At 48.8% G+C, this 18837-nt stretch overlaps 1 long non-coding RNA gene across 1 annotated transcript; it reads right to left on the bottom strand.

The window, feature by feature from the left end:
* Positions 1 to 1139: 1139 nt before the first annotated feature.
* On the bottom strand, positions 1140 to 1702 carry LOC120996215. Its single transcript, XR_005777740.1, has 3 exons — positions 1662 to 1702; positions 1369 to 1585; positions 1140 to 1278 (listed from the first exon to the last, which is right to left on the bottom strand). It is a non-coding gene; the product is annotated as an uncharacterized LOC120996215 (long non-coding RNA).
* Positions 1703 to 18837: the final 17135 nt, after the last annotated feature.

Consider the following 18837-nt stretch of genomic DNA (forward strand, 5'->3'; position numbering starts at 1 on the left):
AAACCTAAGAGCCTCTGTTGAGCGGAGGGACCCGGTAGGGGACTCGGATTATCCTGAGCCGATGCATGAGGGACAGGAGGGCTGGCGCTGGCGATCCGTTCCGGTTCCGCCTCAGGAGGTTGGTCAGGCTCCCGAGTGCTGCTGGCACTTCTGTAGAAAAAAAAAAAATGAAAGTTAGGAATTGTTCTTTAAATAAAACATCCATGTTCTATGCCAGTGTTTCCCAACCAGTGTGCCTCCAGCTGTTGCAAAACTACAACTCCCAGCATGCCCGGACAGCCTTTGGCTGTGCGGGCATGCTGGGAGTTGTAGTTTTGCAACAGCTGGAGGCACACTGGTTGGGAAACACTGTTCTATGCTATGTCTACCGTATACCATAGGGGGCTGGCCAAAACAGGTAAGCTAAACGCTCTGCTGTCTCAGACAGCCCCTTAAATTCAGACGGAGAGAACAGTTGTCCATCTGACTGTGGGGGGCTGGCCAAAACAGGGGAGCCAAACGCTACCCTGTCTCAGACAGCCCCTCACAGTCAGACGGAGAGAACAGTTGTCCATCTGACTGTGGGGGGCTGGCCAAAACAGGGAAGCCAAACGCCTCGCTGCTGTCTCAGACGGCCCCTTAAATTCAGACGGAGAGAACAGTTGTCCATCTGACTGTGGGGGGCTGGCCAAAACAGGGGAGCCAAACGCTACCCTGTCTCAGACAGCCCCTCACAGTCAGACGGAGAGAACAGTTGTCCATCTGACTGTGGGGGGCTGGCCAAAACAGGGGAGCCAAACGCCTCGCTGTCTCAGACAGCCCCTTAAATTCAGACGGAGAGAACAGTTGTCCATCTGACTGTGGGGGGCTGGCCAAAACAGGGGAGCCAAACGCTACCCTGTCTCAGACAGCCCCTCACAGTCAGACGGAGAGAACAGTTGTCCATATGACTGTGGGGGGCTGGCCAAAACAGGGGAGCCAAACGCTACCCGGTCTCAGACAGCCCCTCACAGTCAGACGGAGAGAACAGTTGTCCATCTGACTGTGGGGGGCTGGCCAAAACAGGGGAGCCAAACGCTCCGCTGTCTCAGACAGGCCCTTTACAATTTATTTTTTGAACAGTTGTTATAAATTTTTACCTTTTCGGTGCCATCGCCCTTCGTAGGAACCCCAGGGCCGCCGTATGGATGTAGGTGGCCCCTGAGGTTCCTCCGGAGCCACTCGGGGCCTGAACCTCCTTGTTGTAATCCCTCCTGAAGCGGTCCCGGATAGATCGCCAACGCGTTGTAACCAGTTTGACTATCGAAAAAAACAATAAAAACTAAAATCAGCATGATGAAGGAAAAGAACAATATTTTAAAGTATTAAAATACATATTGTTTTACTTACCATATTTCTCCTGAGCCGCCGCATCTAGATCCCCCCAGGTCTCAAAAACTGAAGCAGAGATGTCCCTCCAGAGCCGCTGGGTACGACGATGATCGGCGTGGTGGCGGTCGGAGTGGTCCCATAATGCTGGACGCGCCTCCACCAGTCGGATGAGGAGCAGGTTATCAATGCTCGGAACCCCGAACTCCTCATCTTCCCTGGTGGAGCCTACGGAACCCTGAAAAAAGGAAATACAAATTTTATGTAAATCCTAATACAAAATGCTAATTAAAACTACTTAATTCAATACTTACACGTCTACGACCGCCACGCTCATTCCCGCGGACTCTGGAGGCGACTGGGGGATCCTCGCTGGTGGCTCTAGGTGCAGATTGCTAAAAACAATTTTTTTTTTTTTTTAGAAGACTGTACTTAAATAAAATAAAAAAATATGATCTCTAAATATATATATATATATATACTTACTTCTTGACAGCCCCGGTCTGGGCTTGGTCCACCTCCCCTGGACGCTGGTGATTCGGCAGGTGATGGAGAGCCCTCCACAGACGATGATGAAGAAATCTATAATAAGAGCACATACTGATTAATGCAACGAATCAAACAGTAAAAACTCCAAATGTTGATTTTATACTTACCGGCCACTGAATACGGCGGCGGCGCCTTCTGGGTGGGTCACTCCAGTCTATGGTTGTCTTCTTTGATGACATCTGTACGCAACAGAATACCAGACAAAATGCAGATAACGTTAAAGGAACTTGTAGAGCACTATTTCCTCATATATCAACAATTTATTTTTTTCAATACTTACTTTTTAAAATATAGATCTGGGCTTGCCCACCGCAGATAGTTTCAGTTTTTTTTTCTTTTTTTGGGAACGACCCTAATAATAAAATGATTAAAAAAATGAATCCGACAGGAGCCATGATCCCCCCCCCCAACTGCCATAAACACCCCCAGAGACAGCAGCCCCGCATAGTGCTAGCACCCCCCCACAATGACATCAGGCCCCCAGTTCCAAACAACCTTCCCACAGTGCCCTCAGCCCCCCAATGCCAGCAGCCCCCACAGTTCCAGCCACAAACACCGCCGCAATGTCAGAAGTACCGCACAGTTCCAGCCACATACACCGCCGCAATGTCAGAAGCACCGCACAGTTCCAGCCACAAACACCCCCGCAATGTCAGAAGCACCGCACAGTTCCAGCCACAAACACCCCCGCAATGTCAGAAGCACCGCACAGTTCCAGCCACAAACACCACCGCAATGTCAGAAGCACCGCACAGTTCCAGCCACAAACACCGCCGCAATGTCAGAAGCACCGCACAGTTCCAGCCACAAACACCGCCGCAATGTCAGAAGCACCGCACAGTTCCAGCCACAAACACCGCCGCAATGTCAGAAGCACTGCACAGTTCCAGCCACAAACACCGCCGCAATGTCAGAAGCACCGCACAGTTCCAGCCACAAACACCGCCGCAATGTCAGAAGCACTGCACAGTTCCAGCCACAAACACCGCCGCAATGTCAGAAGCACTGCACAGTTCCAGCCACAAACACCGCCGCAATGTCAGAAGCACCGCACAGTTCCAGCCACAAACACCCCCGCAGTGCCAGCAGCAACCACAGCTTCAGCCACAAACATCATACCATTGCCAGCAGACCCCCCCCAGTTCCAGCCACACAGGCCCCCCCCCCAGTGCCAGAAGCCCCCCATAAAGGCAGCCCACACCACCAGTGCCAGCGGCTCCCACAGTTCCAGACACACACCCCTTACCAAGTGCCAGCAGCCCCCCCACCCTAGAAATAGAGAGATAGATAGATAGATAGATAGATAGATAGATAGATAGATAGATAGTAAAAAAAGAAAGATAGACAAACAGACAAAACTTCATACTTACCAGTCTCACCAAGTCGATAATCCAAAATGGCCGACGATGAGGGGGAAAGACAGAAGGTTACTGGGCATGCGCAGAGACGCGAACGGTTTCGAACGGATCCGTGTCAAAGCGGAGCCAGGACAGACGGATCCGTCTCCATTGACTTCCATTGTAAGTCTGAACGGATCCGCACGCCTCCGCACGGCCAGGCGGACATCAAAACGCTGCAAGCTGCGTTCGGGTGTCTGCCTGCTGAGCGGAACGGAGGCTGAACGCTGCCAGACTGATGCATTCTGAGCGGATCCTTATCCACTCAGAATGCATTGGGGCAGTACGGATCCGTTCGGGGCCGCTTGTGAGAGCCTTTGAACGGAAGTCACAAGCGGAGCCCCGAACGCTAGTGTGAAAGTAGCCTTAGTCAGTGTGCAATTTAAGCTAGAAATACACCCATCATTTTTCAGGCCTTGCAGCATCAGCAAGTGTGAAATTACAGGCTTATATACTGCTGTCAAAAAACTGTCGTTTGGGCTCCAAAAATTTAGTTGGCAGCCTTTGATGCAGATGTCATTGTGAGATACATCCTTAATACATTTGGGTTACATTCAGAGATTTTAAATTGGAAAGCGCCTGACTGTATAGGGAGGGTGCTTAGGGACTGATGGTCCTCCCCCTCCCCCCTTTTCCCCTTAGGGGTATTTAGGAATCTGGCCCCGTCTCAGTAATGGTTAAGTAGGTTGCAGATTAGGGTCATTGAGGGTTAATCACTGGGGAACCTCCTTAGACAGGATGGGGGCGGTGCAGGAAATCCTGAAGGTCACATATACCTCCTCTCTCTCCTGGTCACTTCCTCTTGCAAGTGGAAGCAGATTGGTATGTACATACCCCTTTGCTCTGTCCACACCAGGAGTCCACAGGTGGTTCTGCCCTTTTGGCTGCTTCCTGGTGAGTTACATGAGGAGGGGAGGGTTAGCTGTGCTCTGTTAGAGCAGCTTGAGCTCTACCCTGCCATCCTCCTCCCCTGTGCCTGCTTCTGGGGCTTTGTGCAGCTGCTGCTGTGGTATACATGCAGCTCCAGCGCTTCAGCGAAGGTCCGGCGGTCTGCTCGCCGTTCCTCCTAACCCACCCCGACTTTTATTATCCCCCAGCTTCCCGCGTGTGTGCGCCGTTTCTTTCGACCCATCCTGTGATGTCTGTGGCGCTGCGCTGTGTCAACGCCCCCCCCCCCCTTCCCAGCTTCTGTTCCATGGCGTTAGGGCTAAGCAAGCCGGGCGGGATTGTTGGTCTCCCCGGTAATGTAGGGCAATATGGGGTCCTCACCCCCCCCCTGCCGCTTTGGACGGCCTCCTTTAGCTCCCATGGTGCAAGCTAGGTCGCTTCGCCAAACCCCCGCCCCCCTTCCCCTGCAGCGTTTACCGGGTCCCGTACTGGGCACCGCTGGGCAGGTGAGTTTTCATATGTGGTGCTTGTTTTAGCTTCCCCCAGTCTCCTGTCCAGTATTATAGATTAACCCCTCGTGCTTGCCATGTCCGATTTCGGTGCACCTGTGCCTATAGCTTCTAAGGGGTATTCCTACTGTCCCAGCTTTGCGATCAGAGCCCCTTCCGTACAATGAGGCTCTCTGGGTCTTATTTGCAGCCATTATGGCGACACCCCCCCCCCTCCTCCCTTAGGTTGCCTGGAGGCATGGCCGTAATGGATTCCACATGCGCCAGTCTTGTCGCCGTTCCTGGGTTTCAGGGAGAAATGGGCGCTCCAGATCCTCAGGTGGCGCTTATCATCGTCTTTAGGACGGATGTCAGGCGCATCGGAGGAGTCTGGTTATACAATCACCGTATCGAGGCTGTTGCCTGACCGTCACTCCAGGGCTCGGCCTGGTCGCTGCAGCCCGTACCCGCTCCTTTGGAGGTGCCGTCCCTCTCCGTGACTGGTGAGTACTGCGGGGAGGATGGTTCTTGTGCAGAGTTAGAATCACTGGTAGAGGCGGTGTCCCTGCCTTAATAAATAAAAAATTTAAAATACAAAAAAACAATCTCGATGGTCGCTTAATGGCTTCAGGGTGGATTTACAGAGCCTGTAGGTTACCCGTCAGTCCTGTCGGGTGTTCTCCCAATTTCCCTTTCAGCATGGAGTATAGTATTTAAAAAATAAAATAAAATAAAAAGTAGTACTGCCTGTTATGCTCCTATCTGCGGGCACTAGGCCGTGTGTATATAAAAAAAAAAAAAAATTAAATATATATATATATATATATATATATAAGCGTTTTATTTGGGCTTTCAGCAATGACATACAGGACATGGTTAGTACATATATACGGAGGCGAGACGCAGTAGTAGTAATCTCTCTAGCATTCAGCTCTATAGCTCGTGGCTATGGACCTTCTTTTAATGTAAATGGTTGTGAGTTCATATCATCACAGCCGCAATTACGGTTTTCTCTTTCTGCAGTCTACGGTACCGGTCACCGTCCCAAGGTTCCGTTGGTATGGTTTATACCTGGGCACTTCGGCTGAGCTTCTAGCATGTCTGTGCAGGCGGGCAGCTTGGTGGTGATGCACTTGCCTCATGTCCAGTGTTAAAGGAATTACAGTGCGGTGGGATCCAGTAGGGTCGAATCCAGGGGAGATGTACACGATGTTAGCAGTTCATGAGACTTTCTTCTATTCCAGCTGGGTTGGTTGCCGTGAGGGCGGTATTAGTATACTGGTGCCGCATGGTTTGTACGAAGCAGGGCTGCCCCTAGTTGAGTGGATATGGCGGAATCAGTAGTCGCAGGTATAACTAGATGGTAAGCCAGTAGCGGATAACCAGGTCCGTTCGTAGACATCGCTCAGGGTGGAGCCTTGATATAACACCATTCATGGAGTTACACTGTTAAACTGCAGCCTTTCATTCCCCGTTCGGATCTAGGTTGTGATGCGGGTCAGACCCACTGACAGGTCCTCTTGACAGGACTTCACAGGTCGGCATGGTGACCCTCCAAGCATTATTTGCATGTATCGTTTCATTGTATGGTAGGCGATACGGGTATAGTTAGGGAGTATTTAGTTTGGATAGTCACGTCCCGTCTCCTTCAGCCTTCTGTTCTGGCTGATTGATATTTTCTCCAAGGTGTTTGTCTCTTCATTCAAGGCCGCACTGCGCGGGGGGTTGTTATTCCAGAATTTTTGTATGGGGTAATAGTACTCGGGATTGGGGTCCGTCTATACATATCGATCCAGTTAATATAAAGGGGTGGGTACCTCCCCTCCGCCTGGTTTCGATCCGGCTGGTCGGTTCGTTTGGTATTCTGTAATGACTTCACGTATGGTGGGGCTCCAATTGTTTTTCCCTTTAGGTTAGGTTCCCCCCAGGCGGTTTGACAATTTGTGGGTGATTTGGGCCGGCGCTCGGGGCGCCCGGGGGGGTGTGTACCCGGACTGGTTTGTTCGGGTACGGTAAAATAAAATAAATCTGGTTGCATTTATTATCTATGCCAGCCTGGATAGGCACAACCCTGTTCTCTATATAGAGCTTTGAGGATACAATTCTGATTACTCCACTGGGACACAGCTTTTATCATCTCCACTGGGACTTACCCATATGATACGGGCTTATTACACTGGGACTTTAATTGTGAGAAACATCTAGGTCTCCAGGAAAATCGAGTATTCATCGATTAAGGATATTGTTTTGTTAGTTGCTTTTTAATTTTATGCATGTATCTTACCTTCTCCAGAGCAAGGGGTGTCTCTCTTCGTCCAGAGCACCTAGCGTGATCATTCACAGTGAGCCATCCGTTTACTCTTTCCAAGTGCACTATGGTTTGACAATTTACCTTGGTCTTTTAAAATAAAAATAAAAAAATATAATAATAATAATAATAATAACAAAAAAGAAAATACTTTTTGGATGAAATATAACTATTCTGTGTCTAGTTGTGCGATCCTCTTTTGCGTGTTGTGGCTCGGGCTAATTGTTTTTTCTTTCAGATTTGGGGCGTTTAGCAGTTCGATGGCTGGCTTTCGTATACCTTCTGTGCGGTGCGGAGAGAGGAACAGAGGCTGGTGGGCGCTCTTTGGTTTTTCGAGAGGTGGAAGTCTTTTAGACGGGGATCCTGGAATTCTGGTGGTCATAACTCCTTCCGGAGGTGGTTGGTATAGAGTTCCGCCGGAGGCGCGGTGATGCTGGTGACCCGCGCTGTGGTAATGCGCCTTTGTCTATTCCAGAGCTCTGGACCTCATGTGTCCTGACATATGATTATCCCTTTCTCACCCACCTCCTCAGGCAGAGTGTCCCATAGTCTCACTGCTCTTACTGTAAATAATCCTCTTCTATGTTGTGAAAATACATTCTTACCTCCAGACACAGAGAATGTTCCCCTTGTCACAGTCCTGGGGATAAATAGATGAGGGGAGTGATCTCTGTACTGACCCCTGATATATTTATACACAGTTATTAGATCTCCCCTCTGTCGTCTTTGTTCTACAGTGAATAACCCTAATTTTGCCAATCTTTCAGTGTACTGTAGTTGCCCCATTCCAGTCATTACTTTAGTTGCCCTCCTCTGAGCCCAGAGCTGTACACAGTACTCCATGTGTGGTCTGACTAGTGATTTGAAAAGTGGTTGGACTATGCTCTCATCACGGGCCTTATTGGCCTTGGTTTTTAATGGGACCTGATGGTGTCTTCCTTTTGGGTGTTAATTTGGACAATTCCTTTTCTGGCCTGTACGTGAGCTAAAACAGACTCGGTTATGCTGGGTGGTGGTCGGAGCCCCGTTGGGAGAACGGGCCTCCTCCGTGGCGGCATTTGAGTACAGCGGAGATATGGTGGTTGCAGATGGAGTAACTGCCCGCTGGGAGTCCAGCGGTTGGCAGACAGCTCTGATGATTACGGTTTAACTTGCCCGCTGGGAGTCCAGCCTTTGGCATACCGTTCCGATATTATGGTTTATTAAGGTTTGCCGCTTTAATAAAGAAGCTGTGGCCGATCACCATCCAGCAATAAAGTGATACAGTTGTCGTGTCTTTTGTTATGGGTCAAGGTTGGGTAAAGGGGCCAAGGGTGAGTTAAAGGTGGTATCCCCTCCCCCTGTTACCCTGGATACCAGCAGTCTGGAAAGAGCCTGACTGTATAGGGAGGGTGCTTAGGGACTGATGGTCCTCCCCCTCCCCCCTTTGCCCCTTAGGGGCATTTAGGAATCTGGCCCCGTCTCAGTAATGGTTAAGTAGGTTGCAGATTAGGGTCATTGAGGGTTAATCACTGGGGAACCTCCTTAGACAGGATGGGGGCGGTGCAGGAAATCCTGAAGGTCACATATACCTCCTCTCTCTCCTGGTCACTTCCTCTTGCAAGTGGAAGCAGATTGGCCCTCCCTCCCTCCCTTTGCGGTTATTCTTGGGAGGCGGGTCGAAGTGCACGGTTCTGTTCAGTTATGGATACTTGGTTATTCTGTTTTGTTTTTCTATTTTTAAGAGACCCTGCTGGGAGTCCAGCGGTTTTGGATGTTGCTCCGATGATTACGGCTTTGGAGAGCTGCGAATTTTGGTCGAGTTTATCAATAAAGTAAAAAAAAAAAAAAAAAAGAAGTCACAGCTGGCGGCATTTGAGTACAGCGGAGATATGGTGGTTGCAGATGGAGTAACTGCCCGCTGGGAGTCCAGCGGTTGGCAGACAGCTCTGATGATTACGGTTTAACTTGCCCGCTGGGAGTCCAGCCTTTGGCATACCGTTCCGATATTATGGTTTATTAAGGTTTGCCGCTTTAATAAAGAAGCTGTGGCCGATCACCATCCAGCAATAAAGTGATACAGTTGTCGTGTCTTTTGTTATGGGTCAAGGTTGGGTAAAGGGGCCAAGGGTGAGTTAAAGGTGGTATCCCCTCCCCCTGTTACCCTGGATACCAGCAGTCACAGCCATTTGGTGCACCAATATTGAATTCAGGCCTACAGAGGTTCAGGCCCTCTGAGATACTACCTCTATACAGGGAGTGCAGAATTATTAGGCAAGTTGTATTTTTGAGGATTAATTTTATTATTGAACAACAACCATGTTCTCAATGAACCCAAAAAACTCATTAATATCAAAGCTGAATATTTTTGGAAGTAGTTTTTAGTTTGTTTTTAGTTTTAGATATTTTAGGGGGATATCTGTGTGTGCAGGTGACTATTACTGTGCATAAATATTAGGCAACTTAACAAAAAACAAATATATACCCATTTCAATTATTTATTTTTACCAGTGCAACCAATATAACATCTCAACATTCACAAATATACATTTCTGACATTCAAAAACAAAACAAAAACAAATCAGTGACCAATATAGCCACCTTTCTTTGCAAGGACACTCAAAAGCCTGCCATCCATGGATTCTGTCAGTGTTTTGATCTGTTCACCATCAACATTGCGTGCAGCAGCAACCACAGCCTCCCAGACACTGTTCAGAGAGGTGTACTGTTTTCCCTCCTTGTAAATCTCACATTTGATGATGGACCACAGGTTCTCAATGGGGTTCAGATCAGGTGAACAAGGAGGCCATGTCATTAGATTTTCTTCTTTTATACCCTTTCTTGCCAGCCACGCTGTGGAGTACTTGGACGCGTGTGATGGAGCATTGTCCTGCATGAAAATCATGTTTTTCTTGAAGGATGCAGACTTCTTCCTGTACCACTGCTTGAAGAAGGTGTCTTCCAGAAACTGGCAGTAGGACTCCTCAACCCGAAAAGGCCCCACAAGCTCATCTTTGATGATACCAGCCCAAACCAGTACTCCACCTCCACCTTGCTGGCGTCTGAGTCGGACTGGAGCTCTCTGCCCTTTACCAATCCAGCCACGGGCCCATCCATCTGGCCCATCAAGACTCACTCTCATTTCATCAGTCCATAAAACCTTAGAAAAATCAGTCTTGAGATATTTCTTGGCCCAGTCTTGACGTTTCAGCTTGTGTGTCTTGTTCAGTGGTGGTCGTCTTTCAGCCTTTCTTACCTTGGCCATGTCTGAGTATTGCACACCTTGTGCTTTTGGGCACTCCAGTGATGTTGCAGCTCTGAAATATGGCCAAACTGGTGGCAAGTGGCATCTTGGCAGCTGCACGCTTGACTTTTCTCAGTTTATGGGCAGTTATTTTGCGCCTTGGTTTTTCCACACGTTTCTTGCGACCCTGTTGACTATTTTGAATGAAACGCTTGATTGTTCGATGATCACGCTTCAGAAGCTTTGCAATTTTAAGAGTGCTGCATCCCTCTGCAAGATATCTCACTATTTCTGACTTTTCTGAGCCTGTCAAGTCCTTCTTTTGACCCATTTTGCCAAAGGAAAGGAAGTTGCCTAATAATTATGCACACCTAATATAGGGTGTTGATGTCATTAGACCACACCCCTTCTCATTACAGAGATGCACATCACCTAATATGCTTAATTGGTAGTAGGCTTTCGAGCCTATACAGCTTGGAGTAAGACAACATGCATAAAGAGGATGATGTGGTCAAAATACTCATTTGCCTAATAATTCTGCACGCAGTGTATACAGGGGTTTGAATTAGGCATTTGAAATACAGCCTTTTTGTGCAAAGATATATTTACTTCAGGCCTACACAGGTTCAGACCGTGTTAGATACCCCCCTACATACAGGGGTTTGAATCAGGCATTTCAAATACAGACATTTGAAATACAGCCATTTGGTGCAAATAAATCTTTAATTCAGCCCTACACTGATTCAGGGCGTGTGTGATCCTCCCTATACATACAAGGGTTTGATTCAGCCATTTGAAATACAGCCTTTTTGTGCAAAGATATATTTACTTCAGGCCTACACTGATTCAGGGCGTTTGTGAACCCCACTATACATACAGGGGTTTGAATTAGGCATTTAAAATACAGTCATTTGAAATACAGCCTTTTTTTGAAATGATATATTTAATTCAGGCCTTTACTGATTCAGGGCGTGTGTAATCCCCCCTATACATACAGGGTTTTGAATCAGGCATTTGAAATACAGCCATTTGGTGCAAATAAATCTTTAATTCAGGCCTACACTGATTCAGGGCGTGTGTGATCCCCCCTATACATACAAGGGTTTGATTCAGCCATTTGAAATACAACCATTTGAAATACAGCGATTTGAAATACAGCCATTTTGTGCAAAGAAATCTTTGATTGAGGCCTAGTCTGGTTCAGGCCGTTTGAGATACACCCTTTACATACTGTTGTTCTTTTTTACTATTAATTTAACACCCATTTAGGGCAAGATCCTAAATTCAAAAAATATGAGGAGAACGTCAAATAAGGGATGTGGCCCAGGTCATGGTGCTGCTGGTGGAGCTCCTGTTGCAGAGAGAGTACGTTGTCGATCTGTGCCAGCTACACGCACAAGTGAAACCCCTTCCTCAGGTGCGAGTAGGCGACAAAACCTGCAGCGGTATTTGCTCGGGCCTAATGCTGCTCTACGAATGGTGAGGCCTGAACAAGTACAGGTGATAGTAGATTGGGTTGCTGACAGTGGATCCAGTTCCTTCACATTGTCTCCCACCCTGTCTCCTGCTGAAAGACCACTGTTGGCACCTGCAGCCGATGTCCATCAGTCTTTCACCTCACCCCCTTGCAAATCAGCCAAGAATTCTGAGCCCCAAGTCATGCAGCAGTCTCTTCTGCTTTTTAATGACTCTGTTAGCAGGGTTTCCCAGGGCCATCCACCTAGCCCTGCCCCAAAAAGTGGAAGAGATTGAGTGCACCGATACCCAAACACTTATTTTTCAAGATGAGTACATGGGAGGACCATCGCAGCACGTCTCAGATGATGACGAAACACAGATGCCAACTGCTGGGGCTTTCTAAAGCGTGCAGACCGACAAGGAAGTCAGGGGTGAAGACTGGGTGGAAGATGACGTGGAGGATGATGAGGTCCTCGACCCCACATGGAATCAAGGTCATGCGAGTGACCGATGTAGTTCGCAGGAAGAGGCGGTGGTCGCGCAGAGCCACCAGCACAGCAGAAGAGGGAGCAGAGTGCAAAAGCGGAGCGGCCGTCCCCTAGACAATATGCCTCCTACTGCCCACAGCAGCAAGGGACCAAGCACACCAAAGCCAGCTCCAAGGAGTTCCCTGGCGTGGCATTTCTTCAGACAATGTGCTGACGACATTGCACGCTGTGCAATCAGAGCCTGAAGCGAGGCATAAACGTTCTCAACCTGTGCACAACCTGCATGACCAGGCATTTAAGTGCAAAGCACGAGCTGCAGTGGAGTAGACACCTCAAAAACCAAGAAAGGTCTCTGGCTCCTCCTGCTTCCTCTTCTTCTGCAGTCGCGGCCTCTTCGTCCACCTCTGGAGTGACCGTGCCACCTGGCACCCCACAAATAGAGGATCTGCCAGCAACAGCATCACCTGGGTCACCAAGCATCTCCACAATGTCCCACGGAAGCGTTCAGCTCTCCATATCCCAAACGCTGGAGAGGAAGAGGAAGTACCACCCTACCCACCCGCGATCCCTAGCCCTGAATGCCAGCATTTCTAAATTAGTGGCCTTTGAAATGCTGTCATTCCATCTGGTGGAGACGGATAGTTTTAAAGGCCTTATGGTGGTGGCTGTCCCACAGTACGTTGTGCCCGGCCGCCACTACTTTTCAAGGCGAGCCATGCCTTCCTTTCAAAACCAAGTAGGGGACAAAATCAAGTGTGCACTGCGCAACGCCATCTGTGGCAAGGTGCACCTGACTACGGATACGTGGACCAGTAAGCACGGTCAGGGCCGTTATATCTCCATAACAGCACACTGGGTAAATGCAGTGGCGGCTGGGCCTGAGGCGGATAGGAGTTCGGCGCATGTCCTTCCACCACCAAGGATTGCAGGGCGCTTTAGTTTGTCTCCTGTTGCTTCCTCCTCCTACTCCTTGCCTGGCGCATGTGCTGAATTTGGTGGTGCAGAGATTCCTTAAAAATTACCCCGACATGTCAGAGCTGCATAAAGTGCGGGCCGTCTGTGCACGCTTTCGACGTTCTCACCCTGCTGCTGCTCGCCTGACAGCGCTGCAGCGTAATTTCGGCCTTCCCGCTCACCGCCTCATATGCGACGTGCCCACAAGGTGGAACTCCACCTTGCACATGCTGGCCAGACTGTGCGAGTAGCAGCAGGCGATAGTGGAGTTTCAGCTGCAGCACGCACGGGTGAATCGCTCGGCGGAACAGCACCACTTCACCACCAATGACTGGGCCTCCATGCGAAACCTGTGTTCCTTGTTGCGCTGTTTCGAGTACTCCACCAACATGGCCAGTGCCGATAACGCTGTTCTCAGCGTTACTATCCCACTTCTATGCCTCCTTGAAAAAACGCTCCTGGCGATGATGGAAGAGGATGTGGCACAGCAGGAGGAGGAGGAGGAAGAGCGATCATTTCGTAGGGTTTCAGGCCAGGCATTCCCAAGTGGCTCCGAGGGTGGGTTCCTGCACCCACAAACCCAAGGTACACAATTGTCCAGCCAGGGCACAGTTCTGGAGGATGAGGAGGTGGAGGATGAGGAGGAGGAGATGCAGGAGGAGGAACCATGTTCACAGCAGGGTGTCACCCAGACTAGCACATGGCCATCACTGGTGCGTGGATGTAGGGATACAGAGGAGACAGACGATACACCTCCCACAGAGGACAGCTTTTCGTTGCCTCTGGGCAGCCTTGCACACATGAGCGATTACATGCTGCAGTGTCTCCGCAACGACTGCAGAGTTGCCCACATTCTAACTTGAGCTGATTACTGGGTGGCCACGCTGCTGGATCCCCGTGCAGCACACCAGACCTGCAGGGTATAGCGACAGTGAGGTCACGGTATGGGCAATCGAGGGTTACTCACTTTTCTGAGGAGAACCCTGGGCAGGCATGCGGCAGTGAATGGAGAGGCAGACACTAGTTCCTCTGGGGCACACTCTGTAGATAGGGACCAGGCCTGATGTTGTGTGAGGTGCCCTGGATGTTGTAGGTGTTTTGAGTGCCTTAGGTAAGGTCCCTTTAAGGTTTGTGACGCCAGTGCCTGTAACGGTGGCACACCGATTTATAGGAGTAGTAAATGAGTACACAGTTGGTGAACTAAACGTTGCTTTACTTGGTGGAAAAACAGTCCAACTTTGCACAGACAGTTACAGTAGATGGTAATGCAGTCCCTTGAACAATACTCCACAAGCAGGTTGACTTTTAATAATGGCAGGTATTAATCATGCAAGATACATGGAGGGCAAACAGTTAATGCTTTGCAGTGCAATGCTGCTCTATCCCCTTCAGCTATTCTAGCTGGCTGGATCCCAAGGCCCGGATACCTAATTGCTGGCTTTAATCCTTGGTATATAAATCCTTCCTCCAGTATAGACCCTTGCTCTTTACTTTATAGATCCTCTGCCCATCAGGTTACTTATCTGACCTTGCTGTGTTGTCCTTACTCGGTAGGGAAGCTGCAGGTTTCTCCCAGGAGGTACATCCCTACTACTGGGGTAGTCTTCTGAGCTAACTGAGGCTCACTTGATCTACAGGCAGGCTAGGGTTCTTCACTAGCCTCCTGGACGTAGCTAGCAGCCGGGGCTATCAAGCTGCATGTCAGGAGGAGGCCCTCAGCATATCTCTGGCTGGTGCCTTCTCACTTCTGTCTCCACAGACTCCTGACTATGAACTAACTCCTCCCTGTCTGGACCTGGACATTTATACTAGGGGCTCCCCATCTCCCTCCAGCGTCCAGGATGCCTAACTACACCCTAATAGGCCTGCTATACATAATACAGAAGAAGCATTGCATGTAAAAACACATAGAAAAATACATTAAATGCATAATCAAATATAAGATCACTGTCCCTTGTGAGTAGAAGTAACACCTGAACCAATTGACCCTTGTGTAGTGCCCACGCCTACCTAGTGGGACACTACACCCGTTACAAGGATAACATACCGTCCTTAATTCCGTCACTGCAGCGTGATCGTAAGATGCGCAAGTACAAGCGCACGCTGGTAGACGCGCTGCTGGTGGCATTCCCACCTGACAATGGGGGCACAGTGGAAGCACAAGGCAAAGGCAGAGGACGAGGAAGAGGTCGCCAACGCAGCTGGGGCACCGCCAGCACCTCAGAAGGCAGGGTTAGCATGGCCGACATGTGGAAAAGCTTTGTCAGCACGCCACAACAACCAGCAGCACCGGCTGATATGGAACGTCTTAGCAGGAGGCAGCATTTCCCCAACATGGTGGAGCAATATGTGTGCACACGCCTACATGTACTGAATGACGGGTCTGCCCCCTTCAACTTCTGGGTCTCCAAATTGGGCACATGGCCTGAGCTTGCCTTTTACGCCTTGGAGGTGCTGGCCTGCCCTGCAGCCAGAGTATTATCTGAACGTGTGTTTAGCATGGCAGGGGGCATCATCACAGACAAGCGCAGCCGCCTGTCCACAGCCAACATGGACAAGCTCACGTTCATTAAAATGAACTAGGCTTGGATCCCACAAGACTTGTCTGTACCTTGTGCAGAATAGACATTTATACCACCATCAAACATACATTCTTGTACTCAAGTCAAGTGCAATGATTCTTTGTTTTCTTTATTTTTTATTTGTCACAATATTTTGGGGGCTACCTACCCCAATAAAAATAAAACATTGTTGGCTACCTCCTCCTCCTCTATTGCTGCCTCCACCTACAACACCCCATTCACCGCCTCCTCAACCTCCGACTCCATATCCACCTCCTTCTCTGAGTTGCAGGTTAATAATTTGTAATTTGTAGTTATTTTATTTTATTTTAAGTTAATTCCTTATCCACACTTGTTTGCAGAGCAGTTGTCATGCTCTTAAGCACATTATACTGCCTTTTACATCCCTCTAGCCTTTTCAAGGACTATTTTATAGCCATTTTAATGCAAAAAAGTGCCAATTTTAGTGCCCTAAATTGAAAAAATTCTTATTTTCAATTGTCGGGTAACATTTTACCATTTTTGGCGTATACAAACCCCTGCTGTGCCTGGGTGACAGGGGCCTAAATCTCTCAAAATCCTCTGTTCTATTGCTGGGTGACAAGAACCCCCTTTTGCCGTGAATGAACCCCTGCTGTGCCTGGGTGACAGGGGCCTAAATCTCTCAAAATCCTCTGTTCTATTGCTGGGTGACAAGAACCCACTTTTGCCATGAATAAACCCCTGCTGTGCCTAGGTGACAGGGGCCTAAATCTCTCAAAATCCTCTGTTCTATTGCTGGGTGACATGAACCCCCTTTTGCTGTGAATGAACCCCTGCTGTGCCTGGGTGACAGGGGCCAAAATCTCTCAAAATCCTCTGTTCTATTGCTGGGTGACATGAACCCACTTTTGCCGTGAATAAACCCCTGCTGTGCCTGGGTGACAGGGGCCTAAATCTCTCAAAATCCTCTGTTCTATTGCTGGGTGACATGAACCCACTTTTGCTGTGAATAAACCCCTGCTGTGCCTGGGTGACAGGGGCCTGAATCTCTCAAAATCCTCTGTTCTATTGCTGGGTGGCAAGATCCCCCTTTTGCCGTGAATGAACCCCTGCTGTGCCTTGGTAACAGGGGCCTAAATTTCTCAAAATCCTCTGTTCTATTGCTGGGTGACAAGAACCCCCTTTTGCCGTGAATGAACCTTTGCTGTGCCTGGGTGACAGGGGCCTAAATCTCTCAATATCCTCTGTTCTATTGCTGGGTGACATGAACCCCCTTTTGCCGTGAATGAACCCCTGCTGTGCCTGAGTGACAGGGGCCTAAATCTCTCAAAATCCTTTGTTCTATTGCTGGGTGACAAGATCCCCCTTTTGCCGTGAATGAACTTCTGCTGTGCCTGGGTGACAGGGGCCTAAATCTCTCAAAATCCTCTGTTCTTTTGCTGGGTGACATGAACCCCTTTTTGCCATGAATGAACCCCTGTTGTGCCTGGGTGACATGGGCCTCGTTCTCTCAAAATCCTTTGTTCTATTGCTGGGTGACAAGATCCCCCTTTTGCCGTGAATGAACTTCTGCTGTGCCTGGGTGACAGGGGCCTAAATCTCTCAAAATCCTCTGTTCTTTTGCTGGGTGACATGAACCCCTTTTTGCCATGAATGAACCCCTGTTGTGCCTGGGTGACAGGGGCCTAAATCTCTCAAAATCCTCTGTTCTATTGCTGGGTGACATGAACCCCCTTTTGCCGTTAATGAACCCCTGCTGTGCCTGGGTGACAGGGGCCTAAATCTCTCAAAATCCTCTGTTCTATTGCTGGGTGACATGAACCCCCTTTTGCCGTGAATTAACCCCTGCTGTGCCTGGGTGACATGGGCCTCGTTCTCTCAAAATCCTTTGTTCTATTGCTGGGTGACATGAACCCCCTTTTGCTGTGAATGAACCCCTGCTCTGCATTGCTGACAGGGAACTAAATTTAGTGAAAACATCTGTTACTGATCGGAAGATGCGCGACTACAAAGGATTTGGTGAATGGTGTCTGAACCAAGGGTTTGGCTTTGTGTCTCATTTTAGCTCTTGTTGGAATGGAAAAGAACTGTACAAGAAAGATGGTTTGCATCTTTCTCTCAAAGGAACGAATGTCCTCGGTGAACAGTTCCAAGTATTTGCTAAGAAGCATTTAAACTAGGAAAGGGGGGCAAAAGAGTGATAATCTAGCAGTCCAACTGCCCCCCGGAACAATGCCAGAAGAGGCCAGTAGCACAAAGGTTAAAGGGACACTGACAGGCCCAATAAGCATATTTAGGTATATATATATATATATATATGACAGTACAGGTCTTCTAAAGTGTATTAAAAGCATATAAGTATACCCCCTGTCCACCTTATAAATACAGTAAACTGAAGTTTTATAACCTGGTTGAATCGTCTTCATTCTGCCCAAGGGGCGGCGTTTCATCTTCACTTCTGCCCAGCCAGCCGCCCCCAACTGCCGTTTTGAAGCGCCTCCCAGCTCATCAATATTCACTTCGCTGGGCGGCTACTACTGTCCCCGACTTCACAAGATCCGGCGCATGAGACGGAGGCCGATGCCCATAGGATTGTATTGGGAATGCGCCGGATCTTGTGAAGTCGGGGACAGTAGTAGCCGTCCAGCGAAGTGAATATTGATGAGCTGGGCGGCGCTTCAAAATGGCAGTTGGGGGCGGCTGGATGGGCAGAAGTGGAGATGAAACGCCGCCCCTTGGGCAGAATGAAGATGATTCAACCAGGTTATAAAACTTCAGTTTACTGTATTTATAAGGTGGACACAGGGTATACTTATATGCTTTTAATACACTTTAGAAGACCTGTACTGTCATATATATACCTAAATATGCTTATTGGGCCTGTCAGTGTCCCTTTAAGAAATGACAAGCTCAGAGTCTTGTCTACAAATGCTCGCAGTCTAGGGACTAAGATCAATGAACTTGAGGCTATAATGGCATCTGAGAATATAGATGTAGTGGCTGTTACTGAGACGTGGTTCAAGGGGAGTAATGACTGGGATATATCAATACCAGGGTTCTCTCTATACAGGAAAGATAGAGAAGGCAAGAAGGGGGAGGGGTGGCCCTGTATGTTAAAGATAGCATAAAATCTAATTTGATACAAGTTAGCGAGAACAATTTTGAGTCAGTTTGGGTTACCGTGCAGCTTGATA

The sequence above is a fragment of the Bufo bufo genome, chromosome 3, assembly GCF_905171765.1.
Source record: "Bufo bufo chromosome 3, aBufBuf1.1, whole genome shotgun sequence".
Classification (NCBI taxonomy): Eukaryota; Metazoa; Chordata; class Amphibia; order Anura; family Bufonidae; genus Bufo; species Bufo bufo.